This window comes from Mobula birostris, chromosome 13 (genome assembly GCF_030028105.1).
Source record: "Mobula birostris isolate sMobBir1 chromosome 13, sMobBir1.hap1, whole genome shotgun sequence".
In the NCBI taxonomy this organism is placed as follows: domain Eukaryota; kingdom Metazoa; phylum Chordata; class Chondrichthyes; order Myliobatiformes; family Myliobatidae; genus Mobula; species Mobula birostris.
Window position 1 is genome coordinate 94012979 of NC_092382.1, and position 5215 is coordinate 94018193.

The 5215-nt window shown below is 46.5% G+C and overlaps 1 non-coding gene across 1 annotated transcript; it reads left to right on the forward strand.

The window, feature by feature from the left end:
• The first annotated feature begins 4635 nt into the window (after positions 1 to 4635).
• On the forward strand, positions 4636 to 4708 carry trnak-uuu (transfer RNA lysine (anticodon UUU)). Its single transcript has one exon. It is a non-coding gene; the product is annotated as a tRNA-Lys (tRNA).
• The last annotated feature ends 507 nt before the right edge of the window (positions 4709 to 5215 follow it).

Sequence of the window (5215 nt, forward strand, 5' to 3'; positions counted from 1 at the left end):
CTTGGGAAAAAGTCTCTGAATATCCACTTGCTCTATGCCTCTTATTATCTTGTACACGTCTGTCAAGTCACCTCTCATCGCCCTTCTCTCCAAAGTGAAAAGCCCGAGCTCACGCGAACTTTCCTTATGAGGTACTGTCTATTCCCGGCAAAAACCTGGTAAATCTTCCCTGCATCCTCTTAAGGGTTTCACATCCTTTCTGTAACGAGGAGATCAGAATCGAGAGCAATATTCCAAGTATTGTTTTCATTTTGTGTTTTTACTATTTCTGTATTAACTGTCATAACATCACACCCGGAGTAACACTATCTGAATGGCTGCGTTCACTTACCAGGAACACCGATGACGGCAATGATAACATAGACTATTTTCTCAACACTGTGATAGATGTACAGCATTTTCTGCGCGAAGTGTTGTTCACCCTACACCGCCGGTAACCCTGTCCGAGTGAAACTTCGAGGCGTTACAGGGCCAAAGTTTTTATCGCCGTTGAGATTCCCGCGGGGACGTGGAAACTTCAACAATTAAAAATAGTGATTTTCGAAATGCGTGTTAAAAATAAACATCAGCCGAGCGAATTCTCTGCTGGGATTTTCATTTGCTTGTTTCAGAGAATTAATTGCGAAACTCCTAAGAATGGAAAATGTGACACATTAGAGAGTGGATATTTAGAGCGGCGATCTTACCGCCATGAGAATATTGTTTCAGGGTCAGTGACCCGCCTGCGGTCGTTGTGTAAACCAATCCGCCCAGCTTGGCAGGAGAGACGTGGCTCATCCCCGTTCTTATTTACTTGTGTTCCTGTATTCTGGAAATTAAAGAGGACAAAGGACAACAAACATCTTGAGTTTTTGCTGTAGGTACCAAAGAACTAAAAAGTCAAAGTCAAAATAAGTTTGTTATCAAAGGACATAAATGTCTCCTTACACTATCTTGAGATTCATGTTCTTTCAGGCGAAAACAAAGCAATACAATAGAATTAATGTTAACTATATATAAACAAAGACCGACAAACAACCAATGTGCAAGAGAAGACAAAAGGGAACAAATAAAAATAAAAATATGAATAAATAATACAGAGAATATAAAGTCATTGAAAGTGGGTCTCTAGATTGTGGAGTCAGTTCAGAGTTGCAGTCAGTGAAGTTACCCACACTGGATCAGGAGCCGGATGTTTGGATGGTGATAACTAGTTGTGGAAAGTCGTTTATACCTGGATGGGTATCTGCCACAATCCTTTGCAATCTGGAGCCATTCTTAAGGATTGTAGTTCGATAAATGCAGCCGCTGAGTTTCTAAAAGGACCAGAGAGATGCAGGGAATAAGATACATTGCAATTCCAGACGCCAGGGTTTTCCTCAGGCCACACGGCTGCGAATGACTGTAGAACCAAACGGCGGTTCAGCACAGAATGAGTGGCTGCTCAACACATATCGTCCAAGGGGCCTTCTGGAGCCGTTTCCAGTCGGCTGAGCAGGTTCAATATCACTCCACACCTTTCCTATACAAGTAATTTGACATATCACGCCCATCCAGGGCCTATTAACAAACAGATTTGCAGCTCTGGCTAATGCAATGTCCATATATTGCATTGGGTAGAGAGCTTAATCGCAGATCAACATTTCAAATGATGTTCATACAATCTATTGATCCGAATATACTGCTGGCAAGAACACTCTCATATGTCTCATCAGTGCACCACACCGCACCCGCACCCCCCCCCCGCCCAACCCCAAATTGGTTTAACTCCACTCTCTGTACCAGTGTCTCTTACATATGACTTGGACGAAACTGTATGAGATGAGTTATTAACTTCAAACTTTCTGTGGAATCACTCATGTGAGAGCTGTATAACTCATCTCCTTCTAACTTAGGCCACGAACTTATCAGTCACCTCTGCTGTGGACACTTTCTGGAGGTCCAAGATCCGTATGCTCCAGGACCGCTGGACTAAGTGTGAAAATGTAGGAGAGGACTATGTTGAAAAATAAATGTGCTCGGTTTTCTAAAATTGACTCCTTCTACCTTAGGCCATGAAAGTATCAATCACCCCTCGTAGCACATTCCAATCAAAGCGATCAACCCTGTTTCTGACCAGATAGTCTCACTTGCAGACGTATTACCATGATGTTCCACTTGATGAAAAACTCAACCCTCACTCTCCTAGTCATGAAGGATTAAAATATGGAAGAAAACATTGAATACGAATGGGTCAAGGAGCGTGGAAGTAGAGAAACCGATTGCTTTTGTTCTTGCCATGTGGATGAAGGAATGGAGGCTGCCGTTTTGTGAAGCTGTTCTGTATACTCCATTTTGTGAACTTTCTTGTGAATTGCTCTGCTCAGGAGTACCTGCATCAAAGCGATTTAAAGTGAACTGATTGATAATCCTGATACTCTGCTGCTCTGGAGATCATTTTCAAAGAAGAAGTTATTTGCGAAGAACTCTCTGGTCCGATGGAACATGCAGGTTTATGAACGGAGGAGACAGTGTTTGACCTGACTAACACAAACCACGCAACTGGCTGCTCTGCTGTGATTCCGAACAAAGAGACAGAACACGTTTGTCACTTGCGACAAGGGCAATAAAATTATGCCGGCTTGGAGCAGAGTCAATGGGAAGCTGACACACATTAGCCAGATTGGACAGAGCCAACGAGATTGAAACTCAACATTTGCACAGATAAGCAGAGTGTAAGAAGATGAGGAATTGAACACAAAACAGCGGCAACTCCCGAGACTAGCTATCGCAAGCACGACCCCATGCCGGGTGCTGGGAGAAGATGTATCGATCGTTTAGCCAATGGGAGATCTCCTATTTCAGTGTTGTAAATTGGAGGAGTTTTTGGTACAGGGGGAACAGTAGAATTTATGTTTGAGTTGTTGGCCGGGGATCAAAATGGTTACGTAGAGTCAATAAAGTGCAAGTTTTGATTAATTAATAGTTGTGTAGAGACTTGCCTAACCTAGATTAGTTGATGATAAACAACACTACCTCCGCGTCTATCACTAGTGTAGGATCTGTAACCCGGAACGCTGATCTGTCAGTATTGCTCATTCGTCAGCCGTGATCGTGTTATAACTCCCACATCCCAGTCCCGTGTTCCGATCTATGGCCTTAACTCATTTCCAGTATCCTTCACTCTGATATCCCAGTCCCGTGTTCTGATCCATTGCCTGAATCCATCTGCCGTGTCCGTCAGTCTGATATCCCAGTCCCGTATTCCGATCCATGGCCTGAATCCATCTGCCATATCCCTCACTCTGATATCTCAGTCCGTGTTCCGATCCATGTGTCATGGTCCGGTCCGTTCACTACTCATTTCAGTTAATTTCCTTTTCCCCGTGTTCCACTGGGCTCCTTGATTAGGGCACCTGATCCTCATTCGAACCAGCAGCATAAAAACTCCGGATTTCAGCTACTCGCTGCTGGTTCGTCACCATAGCCGGTGCGGCTATGCTCGTCCCGCGGCAGCCGAGAATTGTGGGCTCTGGTTGCTTTGGTGCCTGTGGTTGCTTCGTGAATTCAGTCGATTTCGTGTCCAGCTGAGTCGCCGGCTGTTTTGCCGCCACTCCGAGCTGGGATGCGAGTTCTATCGTTTTCATGTTCGGCTGAGATTTGTTGGCCGACTGTCGCCACTCCGAGCCGCCAAGAATAAGGGACCGTCTTCATGAGCTTCTCCGTGTCTAGATATCAATGAATTGTCATTGTTTCTTTTCTATCGACTTTTTTCCAGCTGAGTAGGTCTGGCCATGTGCCGCTACTCCGAGTTAGGAATTCTGTCTCTTCGTGTCAAGCCAAGAATTGCTGACCATTTGCCGCTCCTCCGAGCCAAGATATAAATCGTCCATCATTGTTTCGATGTTGTCGCTGCCGTGTTCCAGGTGAAGTGCAAGTCCAGGTTTGGAGATCAAAGTCAAGTCCAGGTCCTGGTTCCGAGTTTCTAGTCAAATACAGGTCATGGTTCCGAGTTCCGAGTCAAGTCCAGGTCCTGGTTCCAAGCTCCGAGTCAAGTCCACGTCCTGGTTCCGAGCTCCGAGTCAAGTCCACGTCCTGGTTCCGAGCTCCGAGTCAAGTCCAGGTCCTGGTTCCGAGTTCCGAGTCAAGTCCAGGTCCTGGTTCCGAGTTCCAAGTCAAGTCCAGGTCCTGGTTCCGAGTTCCGAGTCAAGTCCACGTCCTGGTTCCGAGTTTCAAGTCGAGTCCAAGCCTGTCTTCTGTGCCTGTCTCCTGCACTTAGGTCCACCTCTAGTCGCACCAGCCACCCATTGCAACACCATCTGCCGTATCCGGCACTCATTGCTTTAAAATAAATGCAGCTTCGCCCATCAGACCCTTTCGCTCCTTGTTCCGCCCCTGCCTGTGTGATCTCCCGAACTCGCTCATTTTCAATTCTTCAATTTGCCGTAAATATCTTCTTCCTGCACGACAGGCCTGGGTGCCAGACCCTGCCAGACCAGTTTGAGGCTTGGGATAGTTCAGCGGAAGATAATTCTCTTGATTTTTCCGATGCAATTCATGGAATCCAAAACATTGTAAATGGTTTGGCGTAAGAAAACTCGAATGTAGATGTGTGTGTGTGTGTCTGTGTGTGTGTGTGTGTGTGTGTATGTGTGTGTGTGTTTCCAGTATAACAGAGCCTGGATAGCTCAGTCGGTAGAGCATCAGACTTTTAATCTGAGGGTCCAGGGTTCAAGTCCCTGTTCAGGCGCTCCCTTTATATCGCAGATTGATTCTCCATCAGCACATTCACATCCATCCGATGAAATGTAAATTTTCCCAGCCAAACCTACCGGCGGAATGTCTTCACCCAGAGGATGCAGAGAGCCTGAATCGAACTGCCAGCGGAAGGGATGGGTGCCGATTCGATTTTAACATTTCAGGGAGATTTAGGTAAGTACACGGGTGGACGGGGTATGGAGCGCTGCTGTCCGGGTGCAGCTCGATGGAACGAGGCTGAATAATATTTCAGCCCAGACTGAATGCGCTCGGGTCCGGCTTCTGTGTTGTAGCGCTCAGTGTCTCCGTGACAGTGTAGTGGATTTAGAATGGGTTGTAATTACCCGGAAAGCATTAAACCCCATATTCACCCACTGCAACTGCCCAGGACATGGCGCGTCCTTCGTCGGCCTTTAACAACCCACGTTAGCCGGCACCGCCTGTGCACACACAAAATCTTCCGGCCTCTCCACCAGTGCAGACCTTGTCCCGTTTCCCT